We start from the raw sequence: 17799 nt of genomic DNA, 5'->3' as shown, positions 1-17799 counted from the left end.
TTAAATAAATAAAATACTTTTGGGGCACCTGTGTGGCTCAGTCGATTGGGCATCCAATTCTTGATATTGACTCAGGTCATTTTCTCACAGTTTGTGGGATCAAACTTGGGATTCTCTCTCTCTCTCTCTCTCTCTCTCAAAATAAATAAATAAACATCGTTTTCTAAAGACATGCTGCCAAGTGCAATGGTTAAAGTTGTGTCTTGTACAAACCTTCACCTTCCACAGACGGTTGATCCGGCAAAAGTGAATACAGTTAAAAGCATCCATTCTGAGACTCAAGTAAATATTTAATTTTTCCGTTTCTGTTGTTGGGGGCATGTTGTTGTTTTTGTTTTTTATATCTGTTTCGTTTAAGCTTTTGTGTTCTTATTGTTGCTACTGTTAGTCAACAAGAAACAATTGGAACCAGGAAGTTTCCAATTTCTAAACTTCCACTGATATGAAAGACAAACCCAATACCTAATAACCAAATTTCCGGGAATAATAGACCATGGATACACTACAACATTTCTAATGGAAGCCTTATTTAATTTATTCTTTCAAGATGTCGAAGTAGTTACGATATTCTCATGTTGAAAGAACTATTGCATGTTAGCATTTAACAGCGAAGACGTTGCAAGTGTTTATCACGTTAGAGAATTAATCACATGTAAGGAAATTAATTATTTGAAAAGTACAAATGGAAAATTTAGTCTTTTAAAATCAACACGGTCCTTTAAATGTCACGAAAATTATAATACAGACTGTGCTATCAAATATATATAAAGTTCCAAATATGTATGAATTTTGTTTGCCCTTCTAATTAGTTTGAAAAGGCATTGCTACCTCTTTATGGAAAAAATATGGGTGACATGAGATGATCCTGAGAATATATAATTATATGCCATTTATTCATACTTCTTCTATCTTACTTTGGAAAGAAGAAATGATTTCTATATAAGTAAATGAAATATGGAGGTGTTAACTCCAAATGCCTCTTCTCCATGCTGCTCAGGCCATCTTTGCCAGTTAATGAATAGATAACAACCAATTTATGTGAGGTCTCCAGAGAACCCATAAGATGAGTATCACAACACTATAAAATCATTTTCGTTCTTTGTAGTGCTAGAAACTAAAAGAGAATTCACAAAATTTCTAGTATATGAAGAGTTTTTGCCCAAAAAACTGACAATTTAGCTTGTTTACCTCCCTCTTCATAACTATTGTGATTTTTTTAAAATTTTATTGTGCCCTTAGGAATTGATAGTGGTAAATGTGAACCTATCTTTCAGTGATCATTATATTAGTCTCTTAAATTGATATGAAACATGATTCTAAATCATACCTCACAAATTTTTTAACTTGAGATGAAATGCATCACATAAATCCAGTTATCAATGATTCAGTTTAAAGCCATAGAAGTGCTGGGGCACCTGAGTAGCGCAGTAGGTTAAGCCTCCGACTTCGGCTAAGGTCTTCATCTCACCGTTCATGAGTTGGAGCCCTGCATCGGGCTCTGTGCTGACAGCTCAGAGCCTAGAGCCTGCTTCGGATTCTGTCGATTTCCTCTTTCTCTGCCCCTCCCTAACTCACACTCTGTCAGTCCTCAAAAATAAACATTAAATACATAAATAAAGCTACACAAGTGCTTTATAATCACTCTGAGATTTCCTTGCAAATTACATAAGCTGGAGTAACTAAATACCTTAGTTATCTGATATGAATATTCTCAATTTTACCTTATTTCTGTAAAGGTATATGCTTTTTCTGAACTTAAGATTTCCTACTTAAGAAATGAATGACTTCTTACTAGACATGTTGCTGAAGGCAAAGGAAACAAAAGCAAGCATGAGCTATTGGGACTTCATCAAGATAAAAAGCTTCTGCACAGCATAGAAAACAATCAACAAAACTAAAAGGCAGCCTATGTAATGGGGGATGATATTTGCAAGTGATGTATCTGATAAAGGGTTAGTGTCCAAAATCTATAAAGAACTTCTAAAACTAAACACTCAAAAAGTAAACAACCCAGTTAAGAAATGGAAACAAGGCATGAATAGACACTTTTCCAAAGTTGACATCCAGATGGCTAACAGACACATGAAAAGTTGCTCAACATCACTCATCCTCAGGAAAATTCAAATCAAAGCTACAATGAGATACCACTTGCCAGATACCACTTGCCAGAGTGGTTAAAATTAACAACACAAGAAACAACAGATGTGGGCAAGGATGCAGAAAAAGGGGAGCCCTGTTGAGCTGTTGGTGGGATAGCAAAGTGGTTCAGCCACTCTGGAGAATAGTATGGATGTTTCTCAAAAATCTAAAAATAGAACTTGCCTATAATCCAGCAATTGCACTATTAGGTATTTATCCAAAGAATATAAAAATACAGATTTGAAGAGGTACATGCACTCAAATGTTTATAAGCAGCATTGTCAACAATAGCCAAACTATGGAGACAGTCCAAATGTCCATCAACTGATGAATAGATAAAGAAGATAGAGTACACATATACAATGGGATATTACTCAGCCATCCAAAAAAACAAAATCATTCTATTTGCAATGATGTGTGCGGAGCTAGAATGTGTTATGCTAAGCAAAATGAATCAATCAGGAAAAGATAAATACTATATAATTTAACTCATGTGGAATTTCAGAAACAAAACTGATGGACATATGGGAATGGGGGAAGAGAATAGAGGAACACCACAAAAGACTCTTAACTATAGAGAACATACTGAGGGAGGTTTGGAGGGAGGGAGGTTGGTGGGAGATGGGCTAGTTGGATGATGGGTATTAAGGAGGTTACTTGTTGTGATGAGCACTGGGTGTTGTATGTAAGTGATGAATCACTGAATTCTACTCTTGAAACCAATATTGCACTGTATGTTAACTACCTAAAATTAAAAAAAAAGATACAGGGCATGGTCTATAACTGCAACTGCAAAGCAAGATTAATAGGAATTAGGGCATAAACTGTTAAATAACTATCCTGAAGGTAAGAATACACCCAAACTCTGTATGTTCACTCATTGACAAATATTTTTGGAACACTTCTTTAGCATATTGTTCTAAGGACAATTCTAAGAGCTAGGATTACAGAAGTGAATAAAACAGCCCCAATCCCTACCCTTAAGAAGACTTCACACAACTGGGAGAGAAATTGCAGGAAATTAATACACACATAATAAATGTGTATTAAACATATATATGATAATTTCAGTTGTTAAGTGTTAAGGAGAAAATGCAGAAAAAATGGAGAAATGTAAGGGGTAGGTAAGTCTTTTTAGATTTTAGGCTGGGTTAATCTAAGATAGGTGACATTTAAGTAAAGGTCCAATAGCAGTAAGGAAAGAAAACATGTGACTATGTAGGGAAAGAAAGTTTCAGAAAAAGGAAGACCAATGCTTTGTAAAAAGGAAGACCAATAGTTTTTGCAAGAAGTCTCTTAAGCTACTTTAGACAGAATCCCTCCACCCCTGATTTCTCATCACCCTCAACAGTTGATCAACTTCCTCATCCCTACCATTCTCTGAGGTGATTACCTGATCACTCTCACCTGCCTTCAGCAGCAATTCTGTTTGACATGATTAGCAAAAATTCCCCCTACCTTTGATGTCTCCTCTAAGGAATTTCCTACCCAATGATCCTCCAAATTGCTCCTTAACTATAAATCCCCAGTTCTTGAATAAAGTCTCCCTTCTTGTCTTACTGATTGTCAGAATATTTTTTTCTTTAATAGAGTCATTGGTTATTATCAGTCTAATGGACTTCAAAAAACTAAAGATAATCTATGATGATCCAATAATTTTTTTTCATGTTTATTTGTTCTTGAGAGAGATATTGAGAGAGAGGGAAAGAGAGAATCTGAAGCAGGCTCCAGGCTCTGAGCTGTTGGCACAGAGCTCAATGTGGGGCTCGAAGTCATGAACCATGAGATAGTGACCTGAGCCAAAGTCTAATAAAACTAATCAAATTCATGGAGAAAAATGAAAAAAAAAAAAACGTGATTTTTTTTACAGTAATAGAAATACTTATACTGGATTATGTAGGGCTCAGTAGCTGTAGCTTCCAACATTTATTCTTCTTGACATTAGGAATAATTCAAATAAAGAAGTTAAAATATTTACCATTGAATAAAATAAGTGCTTACTCCATCTATAAAGAAAGATATTAGATTGGATGTTGCTGGATTGTGAAGCTCTAATGATTGCTACTAGGGGAAAATTAGCTGTTACAAAGGAAGTATTAAGATGATTCACAATGGGAGTCTGATTTTCAAATGAACTCAAATTATGAAGAGAAAGAGAAAAAAAAGTAAAGCTCACGTCATTGCTGAAAAAAGAAATCTTACTGGCAAAATATAGGAGGAAAAAAGTGCTGAATCTAAAGACTATGTTAAAAGGGCCAACCAAAGAGCAAGGTATATGCATCAGCTAATTAACAAAGCAAGAAATAAAAGCTTTGCAAAAGCATTATTGAGGAGCAAAGCCTTTCATGGAAATTAATTAATACACACGGTAGGCAAAGACTGAGGATTTGTAGTGTATGACTTCAAGGCAGAAAGAGTGCTAAAACACACCTACAATCTCAGAAGGAGCACAGATGACACCACAGTGGCCATTACTTGCTTGGCTCTCTGGGTAATGGAGCGCATTAGTTTGAGGAACTGGAATTATGTGTCAGAATCCCGTTAGATAACATTTATAACTCATGTGGACAATATTCCTCCACAGCACACATTGTGTGCTACTGAACAGTCCTCTGTGTATATGGGTGTTTAATTTTAGAGTTTGGATTGTCTTAAAAAAATTGACTTGACTTTATTTAAAATCCTGAATTTAAAAATTCCTCTTTCTTTCCTCTTCATCAGCAGTTCCCAGAGTGATCTCTGCTTGAAAATACAGTAAAAATTCTGGTTTCCAGTTTTTTTTCCCTAACACTGTTGACTTACTGTGTTTTTTATCCTATCCTGAAAATAACAGTTTTCAAAGGGTCAATCATTTTGAGTTCTGTGCAAATAGCCTATTCAATCAACTTCATCCCAACCCACTTATGGGCCAGCTAATGCATAGTATGATTGATTCAATTAAGTATTTTTATCAATCAATAAGGCTTTTCATGAGGTGCTTGATTAAAAGTTCTGTGGTTTCTTACAAAAATAATTAAAATCATGGTAATTTCTGTGTGTTTTTTTGAATTATTACTCTACAAAAAAATTTTGACAATTCAATATGAAAATTATTCTTCCTTTTTCTGTTATGATAATTCATGACTGGGACCCAGAGGAAGTTAAAAGTGAGATGAAAATGTATACTTTGTACACATGGCTTAGATCTTTTGATGTTCAAATTTTCTAGAAGGACTTGTCAGCATCTCCTGACACCATATTACTGCTGGTACATTAGGACACCTGCCTTCCAACACTGTGATTGAGAAAGCCATATCACTTGGGAGTACAGTTGTTTTCATTTATTTTGATAAAATTTTATGAGTAATTGCTAGTAGTTTCTGCTGTTACTGCTAGCTATATATTCTCGCAAATTTTAACCCCAAAGCAGTATTTATTTTCCTAAAGGGAATAGGTTTATAATCATGGATAGGACTCTTAACCAACAACTCATCCCCTCTCAGAACAACTGACCTTGAGTGGAGGTGGGTATATTTGATAATCAGAGTTCCAGAAATGATTTTATAATTTAGTTGGCTTTACCACTACCTAAGGCATATCTGGCAATTTAAAGTTCCATAGCTACTTTGACCTACCTGCTGAGTCTGGAGTAAAATTTTGAGATAGAAAGTCTAAAGACTTTCTAGCATTGGTGTCAATAAAACCCCTTTTTAGCATCAATATGAAATGAGTGGGCCTCTCAAAAATTAAACTAACCTTAATGCTATCCTAATTAGGGGACAGGTTACGACCTTGTTACTGTCTATAGGTCTTTTGTTCAAATTCATGACTTGATCCTTCTGCATATAAAATCAGCTAACTTGATGATCTTGGTACACATTTCCCTAAGACTGGGTCAAAGTGCAAATTAGAGGGTCTGCTCAATATCAAGCTCTAAAGCATCTGTTCTTGATGGTGATTACTGAATTAATTCAAATGACTTCATAGTTCCGTGTTTAATCAAAATTAATGAATTCATTACCAGTGCACTGATTTATTTGTGTGATTAGAACTAAAAAGGTCATTCTCATCATTTTTCACCTCTTTTAGTCTTGGTTTCTCTATTAAGGAGAGTAGATTTAATGCCTCTTGAAAATAAATGTTTCTTTTCCTTATATTGTGTGAATCAATTTAATTCCCTATGAATAGATTCTACTCAGCTTTTCAATAAGTTTTAAAAGGATGTACTACAAAGGAAAGCCAGTGTGTATCTATTTTCTCTAAAAGATGTCCTGAGAAAGAGTTATGTGCCCCCACAGAGCTTTAGGAACATTTCTGTTATTGTTATCTGACAGTGTTAAAAAATTCCCTCTTACAAGTGTCCATTTCTTTTCCTCTTTCTCTCCCCACTGAGTCTGAATTTGTAAAGGAACTCTGTCATATATTTTATACTCTTTGTGAGCAGTGAGTGATAGTACTTAGCAGTTGCTCAATTATATTTACTGATCAAATGGATGGAATGATTACATTATACAATTGGATTATAAACCAATTTATACTTTCTATACCCTACAACTGTTTTTCTTATGCCAGGAAACTATTGCCTTGCTCTACTCAGGGAATAAGCATCACATCAAAGTGAAAGGTAAAGGACAAAAAAAAAATGTGAAAAGCTTGTATTATTTTCTGTTAGGGAGATGAGATGATGATAAAAGAGAAGATAAAACACATATATGTAGGGTCCCTTCTTCTAATAGTTCCTATTGCTGCTGTATCAAATCACCACAATATTGGCACCTTAAAACTCACAAACCTATATTCTTATAGCTCTTGAGGTCAAAAATCTAAAATGGGTTTCAGTGGAATAAAATCAAGTTGACAGAGCTGCATTCCTTCTGGGGTCACTAGGAGAAAAGATGTCTTCTTGCCTGAACAGTTTCTCAAGGCCACCAACTTTCCTTTGCTCAGGCCCTTTTCCTGCATTTTCAAAGCCAGAAATTTGTGGCTGAGTTCTCATGTTGCCATATGTCTGGGTTTCCACTTTTCTCCGTTATGTCTGGGTTTCCACTTTTCTGCTTCCCTCTTCTAGTTTTTTGAGGGTTCTGTGAGTAGCTTGGACTTATGGGTATAACCTAGGATACTCTCCCCACCTCAAGGTCCATAATTTAATCACATATTCAAAATCCCTTTTGCCACGTAAGGAAATATACTCATAAATTCCAGGGATCTGGACATTAGGCATCTTCAGGGAGCCATTACTCAGCCTAACACATATCCTATTCCAGATTGTAACGAAGTGTTTCTCCACCAGGGAAATGATTTTGAGACCATTTTTCTTCTTTATAACACAAGAGAAGAAGGAAATGGCATTTAGTAAGCACCAGCAATGTAATTAGAACTACTCTGTTACTTTCCCATAAATTATCACAATAAGCCATTATATGCTAAGTATATATGGAGCATTTCCATGTAGCTACTTTTCCATATGTAAGCTACTGGGCACCAAACGGTTACCTAGACCAACGTGGCTTTCCTCTGATGCACTGAATATTCTAGTTTGTTTGATGATAATAAAAACAAATGAATGAGCAAAAACCAAACAATTTCATTGCTTTAGAAGAATGTTTTACAAGGAGAATAGACATTGTGACTTATAAAGTAATGTGCAGAGGTTTTCTTTAATTACAAAGGTAATATGTAAACACTTTTTTATATTAAGACTGAAAAGTGAAAGTCATTCCCAGGAAGACTTGATATGTTATTACTCTCATAGTAAAAAAAAAAAAAAAAAAAAAAAGTGAGGATATAACGGAGTAATTTGTCTACCTCATATAGCTATTATAATAGCAAAGTTGGAATTAAAGTCCAGATCTGCTGGCTAAAAGTAAAATCATTTTGTGAAACCTAACTGGCATTAGGTTGTGGCTACTTTAACTGGACAGATGACAGCATAGAGGGGTGTGAATTTGCATCCCCTCTTCCCTGAGGGCATTTGGCAAGGATATTACTGATTGCCACAAATTGGGTAGATGCGTTACTAGCATCTAGTTGGTCAAGACCAGAGATACTATTAAACATTCCACAGACACATGACAGTCCCTCTCCCTACAACAAAGAATTATTCAACCTAAAATAGCTGTGGTGTTGAGGTTGAAACAGACTGATCTATATGCATGTGGTGAACAATGGCAATTTTAAGAAAATGGGCATGTCGTCATTCTGGAATTGTAGAAATGAAATTATATAATCCATACAAAGCATATGTAAAGTTACTAGGTAGCCAACAAATGATGGTAATTATAACAAGGGCAATATTGGTGATGATGGTGATGATGATGATGACACATAGAAGGTGTGGGAGTGAAGGAAGAGTCTTATTTGACAGAGGCTTTGTGTATACTCAGAGACTCTGGGTACACCTAATTTCAGTTGACAGATACTACGCGGCTGTCAAATTTTATTAATCCTGTAAAGACCTATGTCCAGTGTTAATCTAACTCAAATATTTGTTTCATTGTATACTTGCAGCCGCAACTCTTTTTCTCAAACCACTGATGAATAGATCATTATGGCTAGTCCTCTTTTCATTGACAATCTTGATTGGTGTTGTGCGGAAATTCGGTGTTTACTGTTAATGACTCATCTTTAAAAGTGCAATTGGTGAAGAAGATGATAAAACCTTACATTTATGTTGTGCTTTACAATTTTCAAATATTTTCATATGTATATATCATTTGCCCCCAAGTAATCCTGTAAATTATTCATGCCAATTCTTTCCAACACTTTTCCAATATTATGTATAGCAAATCTAAATCATGTGTCTCTTTACTATTTCTTAAGATATTATGGTTGCAATGAAAATCTATAATAACCACATTCTCTGTAATTAATCTAGATTTTTTTAGTAGCACAGTGATTATAGTCTGCATTTTATTTAGGAATATTCAATGTTTTTTAATATATTTATTCATCATTTAAAAAATAACACCCAGTGCTCATCCCCCCTTAATGCCCATCACTCATTTTCCCCACCCCCATCAACCCTCAGTTTGTTCTGAGTACTTTTGGGTCTCTTATGCTTTTCCTCCCTCTCTGTTTGTATCTCTTTTTTCCTTCCCTTCCCCTATGATCATCTGTTAAGTTTCTCAAATTCCATATATGGGTGAAATCATATATCTGTTTTTCTCTGACTGACTTATTTCACTTAGCATAATATCCTCCAGTTCCATCCATGTTGTTGCAAATGACAAGATTTCATTATTTTTCACCGACAAGTAGTATTCTATTGTATATAAAAACCACTTCTTAATCCATTCATCAGCTGATGAACATTTGGATCTTTCCATAATTTGGCTATTGTTGATAGTGCTGCTTATAAACATTGGGGTGCAAGTACCTCTTTGAATCAGCATTTTTGTATCCTTTGGACAATTTCCTAGTAGTGCAATTGCTGGGTCCTTGGGTAGTTCTATTTGTAGCTTTTTAAGGAAGCTTCACACTGTTTTCCAGAGTAGTTACCCAAGTTTACATTCCCACCAACAGTGCAAGAGGATTCCCCTTTCTCCACATCCTCACCAACATCTGTTTTTTCTTGAGTTGTTAATTTTAGCCACTCTGACCATTGTGAGGTGGTATCTCATTGTGGTTTTGATTTGTATTTCCCTGATGATGAGCAATGTTTCATGTATCTGTTTGCTATCTGGATGTTTTCTTTGTAAAAGTATCTATTCATTTCTTCTGTCCATTTCTTCACTGGATTATTTTATGTTTTTAAAAATATCTATTATTACCTGTTCCCTGAATTTTATTTTTTATTTGTATATAATTTTTATGCTATAATTTTTATTATATAAGTTTTATATAATAATTTTTATTATTTTTATTATATTTTATATAATTTGTATGTTATATATATTTATTTGTGTATATATATATATATATTTAGAGAGAGAGAGAGAGAGAGGTATAACACATACACAGAAAAGAGAGCAATGCATAAACCAATAAATAAAAAGGTTTTCACAAAATACAACATAGTGTAACCTTTACCAATAAAGAGAAAGAATATTACCAATCCCCTAAAATCTCCCCTTTGATCCTTAAGTCACTGTCTCAAGTCATCATTTTAATGGGGTAAGATTTACATTACAATAAGATGTATTGTCTTAGTTGTCCAGTTGCATGGGATTCAACCATTTATATACCAGTGTAATGGCGAAATCATTAACCAAACAAGATCCAGAACATTTGCATCACATCAAGAAGTTCCTCCACACTCCTTTCTTATCAATATTCTTTCCTCATTCAGGCAATCACTTTTTAATTTATATCATCATAGATTATTATTTTTCCTCTCTCACTGTATATACATAAAATAACAATGTAGTTTTGTGTGCAGGTATGTTTGTATGTAAGAATATGGCTTTTTTGTGCAATATGTTTTTGAGTTTCACCCATTTTGTTGCAAGAGTAATTAGTTTGTTACATTTTTTATTGCTGAAATGTATTGTGTGAATATACCATAATCTTTTTATCCAGTCTCCATTGGATGGACATTTGGTTTATTTCCAATTTTAGGTTATTATAAAAATGATCCCTATGAACATTTGTGTATGTATCTTTTAATGAACATATATATGTGTATCTTGGACAAATGTCTGGAAGTGTAATTGCTATGCTATACATGGAGGTATGCCAAAGCTGCTAGGCAAATTTTAGTAATAATTCTAATCTTTCATATCTAAAACACGATCAATGAAGAAGCAAACATAATTGTTTTATTGCATGTCATAAACAAAGTTATCATTTAAAAATTATGAGAAAGCTTTTTTTTATTAATGTTGATCCTTATCTCAGGTACTGGGGACTTTTCATAAATTAGAAATTAGGAGTGTTAAGAGTGACAGAATACAGACTGCCACTCTATTTCTTACATTAAAATATGGATAAAAATGACAATTTTTAATTATCTCCTATGAATGAAAAATGAACATTTCTTAATTATCTCCTACATAGCATAAACTACAGTAGACACTTTGAAAGCATCAAAGACAGCTCCTTCATTCTATAGTATTTCTACAGAGTAAATTAAAGAAATAGATGGTACATTGGTTTACTATTGCTGCAGTAACAAACTACCAAAAGCTTACTGACTAAAAAGAACACAAATTTATTACCTTATACTTCTATAGGTCTGAAGTTTGTCACATCTACAGTTGCTGTGTTTTTCTCAGCCCACAATTGCAGTACTTGTCTACTTAAAGTCAAAATTGGTCAAGAGTGCTTAGAAATATCCCAGTGGATCAACCACCTGTTTGCCAAATTTAAGTTATCTGCCTCCATTATATATTAGGAGAACTCAATTTTCCAAATGATCAGGGTACATTATCTCTTCTGGGAAAAGAATTTCTTTCCTTGCCTTTTGGTTCTCTTGGTATTAGAAGACTAATGCGACCAACCATTAGCTATAGTTCAACATTTAAATAACTAGCCATTTCTCCTAGTTGAAGTGTTTCCACTTTCTTACACCATACACAAAAATATATTCAAAATGTATGAAAGACCTAAATGGGAGACTGGAGCCATTAAAACCCTACAGGAGAAAGCAGGCAACAACCTCTCTGACCTGAGCCACAGCAATTTCTTACTTGACACATCTCCAAAGGCAAGGGAATTAAAAGCAAAAATGAACTATTGGGACCTCATCAAGATAAAAAGCTTCTGCACGACAAAGAAAACAATCAACAAAACTAAAAGGCAACCGACAGCATGGGAAAAGACATTTGCAAATGACATATCGGGTAAAGGACTAGTCTCCGAAATCTATAAAGAATTTACCAAACTCAACTCCCAAAAAACAAGTAATCCAGTGAAGAAATGGACAGAAGACATGATTAGACACTTTTCCAAAGAAGACATCCAGATGGCCAACAGACACATGAAAAGATGCTCAGCATCACTCATCATCAGGGAAATACAAATCAAAGCCACACTGAGGTAACACCTCACAGTGGTCAGAGTGGCTAAAATAAACAGGTCAAGAAACTCAGATGCTGGTCAAGAAACAGGTCAAGAAACTCAGTCAAAGCGGCTGACTTTGGCTCAGGAGAAATGGGAACCCTCTTGCACTGTTGATGGGAATGCAAACTGGTGCAGCCACTCTGGAAAACAGTTTGGAGTTTCCTCAAAAAATTAAAAATGAGGGGCACCTGGGTGGCTCAGTCAGTTGAGCGTCTGACTTCAGCTCAGGTCATAATCTCATGGTTTGTGGGTTCGAGCCCCACGTTGGGCTCTGTGCTGACAGCTCGGAGCCTGGAGCCTGCTTCAGATTCTGCGTCTCCCTCTCTGTGCCCCTCCCCAGCTTTCTCTCTTTCTCTCAAAAATAAATAAAACGTTAAAAAAATTAAAAATGGAACTACCCTATGATCCAGCTATAGCACTACTTGGAATTTACCTAAGGGATACAGGAGTGCTGAAGCATGGGGGCAAATTCACCCCAATGTTTATAGCAGCAATTTCAACAATAGCCAAATTATGGAAAGAACCTAAATGTCCACCAACTGATGAATGGATAAAGAATATATATACCATGGAATACTACTTGACAATGAGAAAGAATGAAATCATGCCATTTGCAGCAACGTGGATGGAACTGGAAGGTATTATGCTGAGTGAAGTAAGCCAGTCAGAGAAGGACATATATCACATGTTTTCACTCATATGTGGATCTTGAGAAACTTAAGACCATGGAGTAAGGGAAGGGGAAAAAATAGTTACAAACAGAGAGGGAGGAAGGCAAGCCACAAGAGACTCTTAAATACAGAGAACAAACTGAGGGTGGTTAGGGGTTTGAGGAAGAGGGGGAAATGGGTGATGGGCATTGAGGAGGGCACTTGTTGGAATGAGCACTGGGTGTTATATGTAAGCCAATTTAACAATAAATTACATAAGAAATAAAAATAAATAAAAGTTCTCCAACTGAACCACTGAAGCGACTGGGAAAAGAGTGACTTATATTTCTACTTTTGGTTCCTGGACCCATGCATTCTATTTATTGGAGAAACAGAGTAATATAATATTATTAATTTGAGGAGTTTTAACATCCTAGGGGATAGTGTCACCAACTTGCATCATGTCATCTTTAAGCTATGTCTTAGTTGCACATTGAAAGACTGTTTTATTGCTCTTTCACTCCTAAATCTGGTGGTGTGGTATGTGATAGGAATAATGGATCCTATGGTCTTGTGAAAAATGCCACACCTTCTTTGTTGTATGGTGGATTCATTGTTCTAGTGTATTGATTCCATATCAAAGCATTAAACATTCTGTAATTCACTGAGAGTGGTGCCACCTGAGGTCTTACAGGAAAAAAGAAAAAGCCAATTTTAAACAAGATACATCACTGTCCCTGCCAAGGTGGAAGAGAAACAATGCCATCATTTGTCATTAAGTAATAATTTACTTATTTTATGGATGGAGTCATGTTGGTCTTCTTTGGTGGCAAGCTGGACGTTTGGTAAGGACAGTACATAGATCAATTGTTATGATTATAAGTCTATGCTGTTGGAATTATGCATGGCCTCCCTATATGTTACTATGGCCTCATAAACTCATTGTGTCAACAACACTGGGGTGCCCGATGACATAAGCTGGATCATTTTAATTGGCTAAATCATTTTGTCTAATTGGTTGTTTAGTGCTTCTATGGTGGATGCTATCTAGTGAAGTTTAGCTTGCAAGACACAAATTTTTACATTCCATTCCCACTGCAGTAGGTCCATCCATATACTTCCATCCCTGACCTCCTTCCAGTTATTCAGTTTTTTTTCTCTCCAGTTGCCTAAATTCCCAAGCTGCTCACTGTTGTCCATGAGTGATAATTTTGACCACTTTTCTTTTCATCCAAAGTAGATGACCAAAAATTCTTCCTGAAGATCTTCCATTGGGAAAATTTCCCCTCAATTCTCTCTTTCATGGATACACCTGAGTGAAGCTATAATGCATTTTTTGAACTTGTTCTACCATACAAACCACCAATCTGTGAGAAGAATTTGATCTTTTTCTCTTTCATTAGCTCCTCATAAGGGACCTCACACACAAAATAGTCATAGTCAAAGTGGTAGAAGACACGGAAGTCCTAGCCATCTTCTTGTGTAGTTTGCTGTGACTTCTGTCTTTACTAATTCCTGATATTAGATTTAGCACTTCCATATTTATAATATATTGTTCCTAGGCCCAACCTAACTGAGTTCTGACAGAACTTAGTGCATGAGGGACAATTTGAGCTACATGGTTACTTTCTTCCCTTGATCAGGGACTCCATCTCTAGCAATGCCCAGTGGCAAGACAGGTTTTTGTTGTTATTGTTTGCTTGTGTATAAATTAATGATGTATAAATTGTATGCTGCAAATGACATGATTTTGTTCCAGTACCTTAGAAACACACATTTTGGTTCTCCTATAGCGTTTCCAAAAAAATACACATGACAATTTTTCTTGCCATATATACCTGTAATACTATAGAGCCCTTTCGACATGAGATAAGAGCTAGAATTGCTTACACCACAGCATAGAGCTGTTACACAACACTTTTTCCAATCATAGCTTTACAAAGAAAAGAAACTTTCCATGGCACTCAGTAATTGAGCTAAAGCTGTATTTCTAAGTGCAGATGTGCTTTGTCAAAGTGTGAAGAAACTTACTAGGCATTGTGCTTCTTATTTAGTCCTGTGAGAAGTTACATGAAATAATTTGTACTTTATTTTAGAGGGAGATGTCCTCATAACCCCAGACCACTGTGCATCAAAATTTTTGTTAACATGATAGGCCTTTCATACACCTTCTTGCTCAAACAGGTCAAATGGCATGCTGTTATGGAGACAATGGACTAATACGTTGTTCTGTGGAAGATCCAGGTGGTCTAATTCCTTTTACTTGAACTATAGTAGAGGGTGGTACAGCCCTATGACAGGCTGTAAATAAATATGGTTTCCATCATATATGAATTTAAACTGGTTTTGAGCCTCTGTCCTGATAGATACAATGCAGCTGTGATAATGTCTTGTACTGTGGTAGAGGTAGAGCCCCTCCCTAAGGAATGTGGTGGAGGCTTTCTCAGAACAAAGGAAGGCAACGTGGCCAAATCAACTCCTATACATGTATGCATAGCTCTGACAGGATTCTGACTGTGTCCAATCAGACTATATGTGTCACCATATATGGGAGACAAAGAAGTAGAAGGTTCTACTATGTACTTGCATGAAAGGTTACATTCATCTGCACCTGGGGCTCAGCTTTTTGGGGCTCATCCCTCTGATCCTGTGCTAGCACAAATAAAAATGCTTCCTGGAAAGAAAGGCCTCAGTGTCCCATTCCTCTGTGCGAGAATCATGCTGCAATACAAAAAAATATTTCATTAAGTTTTCAGTAGTCCACCATCATCCTCAAGATCCATCCTGGTTTTGAAGAGTCAGGCTAATAAAATTGAATAGGATGTGATAGTAGTCACTACTACTCATCCTCACTTTTTTTAAAGTGTATTTATTTTGACAAAGAAAGAGATTGCACACATGCACGTGCTGGAGAGAAGTAGAGGGAGAGGAAGAGAGGGAATCTCAAGCAGGCTCTGTGCTGTTATCACAGAGCCCAACATGGGACTTGAAATGGCCAACTGTGAGATCACCACCCGACCTGAAACCAAGTTGGGTACTTAGTTGACTGAGCCACCCAGGCACCCCACTCATCATCATCTTTTACATCTTCAAGATGGCACCACTTTCTGCAGTTTTCTCAGGGATTTTATTTTATTTTTAAAATTTGTTTTCTCCAGAAGATTGAGTCACATTTAGAGGTTTCTACTTAGGCTATCTGACTACAGTAGTTCTTACTTCACTAGCAAATGAGCCAAAGTAGGGTGTCTGCAATGCAGCAACTATCTCTTTTCCTATTATATGATCCAAGAAAAAAAAACAAAAATAACCACTGTGTATGCCAGTAGATGTACATCATGCTAGACTTTGCACAGGACTCCACTTACTTGTCTACAATACACTTCTACTCTAACAGGGAAAGCATGATTATGGTTTGGGCCCCAGATATTAATGTGAACGGCCAAGCAGGCTTTGAAATGGTGTTGTCTTTTTGCCCTCTTGTATGCTTAAAACTAACTAAATGGCTGTAGGCTGCAAATTCATTACCATATATATTGCAATGAAACTGTAGAGTCCCTCTTCTTGGGGACTTGAATTCTCTTCCAGTTAATAGGTTTTGGATCAGAAAACCAGCTAATTTTGGAAACTAAACAACACATTATGACTTTTGGGTAAGTTGCCCTCAGGCTCTTGATCATCTGTTCTTGCTTTCTTTTGATTTTATGGATTCAGCATCACCCTTTCTGTCTGCCTATGTCTCCTGCTGCTGGGGATACCATTTTCTTTTAACTATTTCCATATGTCTCTGTGAATTATAACCTCCTGCTGCTATTCACCCTTGCCCCTCATTAGACCTATCTTTCTTCTGATATTACCTGCTACCACTTTGCTTCCATGATTTCTGGATTCTGCCATCCTCATAACTATCAGGGAGCTGAGCTCAGCCTGTAATAAAACCACTTATTATCATCACTGGCTTAGAGAGAACAGTCACCAGAAATTCGGAAATCACTGAATTTCTCAATTTTGTTTCTGTCCCTCTCAGGAACAAATTCCTTAAAGCTTTAGTCTTAGCACAGAACACAGGCAACTTGTGGATTTATTAGTCTTTTTAAAAACTGTCTTAGTGAGGCATAATTTATGCATAAAAATCACATATGTTTAAAGTATACCACTTAGTAATTTTTGACATATGCATATACCTATCAAACCACCACTACAATGAAAATAACAAACATATCCATCACTCCAAAGTTTTTTTAAGTCTCTTTTGTAAATCCTCCTTGCCACTAGGGCCACAACAATGTCTCATCTCTATACTATCACTGAATTGTTTTTTGTTGCTATAAGGTTAGCTTGCATTATTTTTGAATTTTAAATAAATGGGATATTTTATAAGCTATATTTTAAAAGAGTAAGTTGTACTGTATGCAAATTATACCTCACAAAAACTAATTAAAAAATTAAATATTTGATCAGTTTGAAAAGTGTTTCTCCTTTAGCACAAGGTCACACTGTAATCGGGATTCTCCCACAGAGAGACAGGACACCGAGGCTTTCTGTCAAGGAAGCAACTTTATTCATCATGCCGGCACAGGCTCAGTGAGTTCGTACCCAAAAAACTAACCCTGAGAACAGTGAGGTGTAGCCTTTTATGCAGTTTCTACTTCTTTGTCTCCCATTTATGGTGACCTATAATCTGATTGGACACAGTCCACAGTCAGAGTTATGGATATGTGTATAGGAGTTGATTGGTCCACTTTACCTTCCTTTGTTCTGAGGAGGCCTCCACCACATTCCTTAGGGAGTGCCTCTACTACATCCCCCCCTTTGATACTAGGACCCCTTATTTTGGGTCAAAGAGCATCCTCTTGGTTTAGAGGTTTATATTTCTGTAACGTCATCTCCTGAATGACTGTTTTCCTTTCAAACACAATGAAGCTGGAGACAGACCATATAACCAGGAGAATTAGGCAAGGTAGAATTAAGCAAGTTCCCAATATCAAGAGAAAAGTACCTGTGAGGGTTTTGAATCCCCTGAAGGTTGAAAATC

General features: G+C 36.0%; 1 long non-coding RNA gene across 2 annotated transcripts in view; it reads right to left on the bottom strand.

Moving 5' to 3' along the window:
- LOC132693336 (uncharacterized) overlaps positions 1–17799 on the bottom strand; it is a 73915-nt gene that overhangs the window by 20104 nt on the left and 36012 nt on the right. Inside the window, exon 3 of one of the 2 annotated variants that reach the window (XR_009616737.2) lies at positions 15202–15488. The exons of the other annotated variant lie outside the window; for it this stretch is intronic. This is a non-coding gene — a long non-coding RNA (uncharacterized LOC132693336). Of the gene's footprint in view, positions 1–15201; positions 15489–17799 lie in introns of those variants that run through there. 2 annotated transcript variants of the gene reach the window in all.

This window comes from Panthera onca, chromosome B1 (genome assembly GCF_046562875.1).
Source record: "Panthera onca isolate mPanOnc1 chromosome B1, mPanOnc1 haplotype 2, whole genome shotgun sequence".
Lineage (NCBI taxonomy): Eukaryota > Metazoa > Chordata > Mammalia > Carnivora > Felidae > Panthera > Panthera onca.
This window is presented reverse-complemented; position numbering and strand designations above follow the sequence as displayed.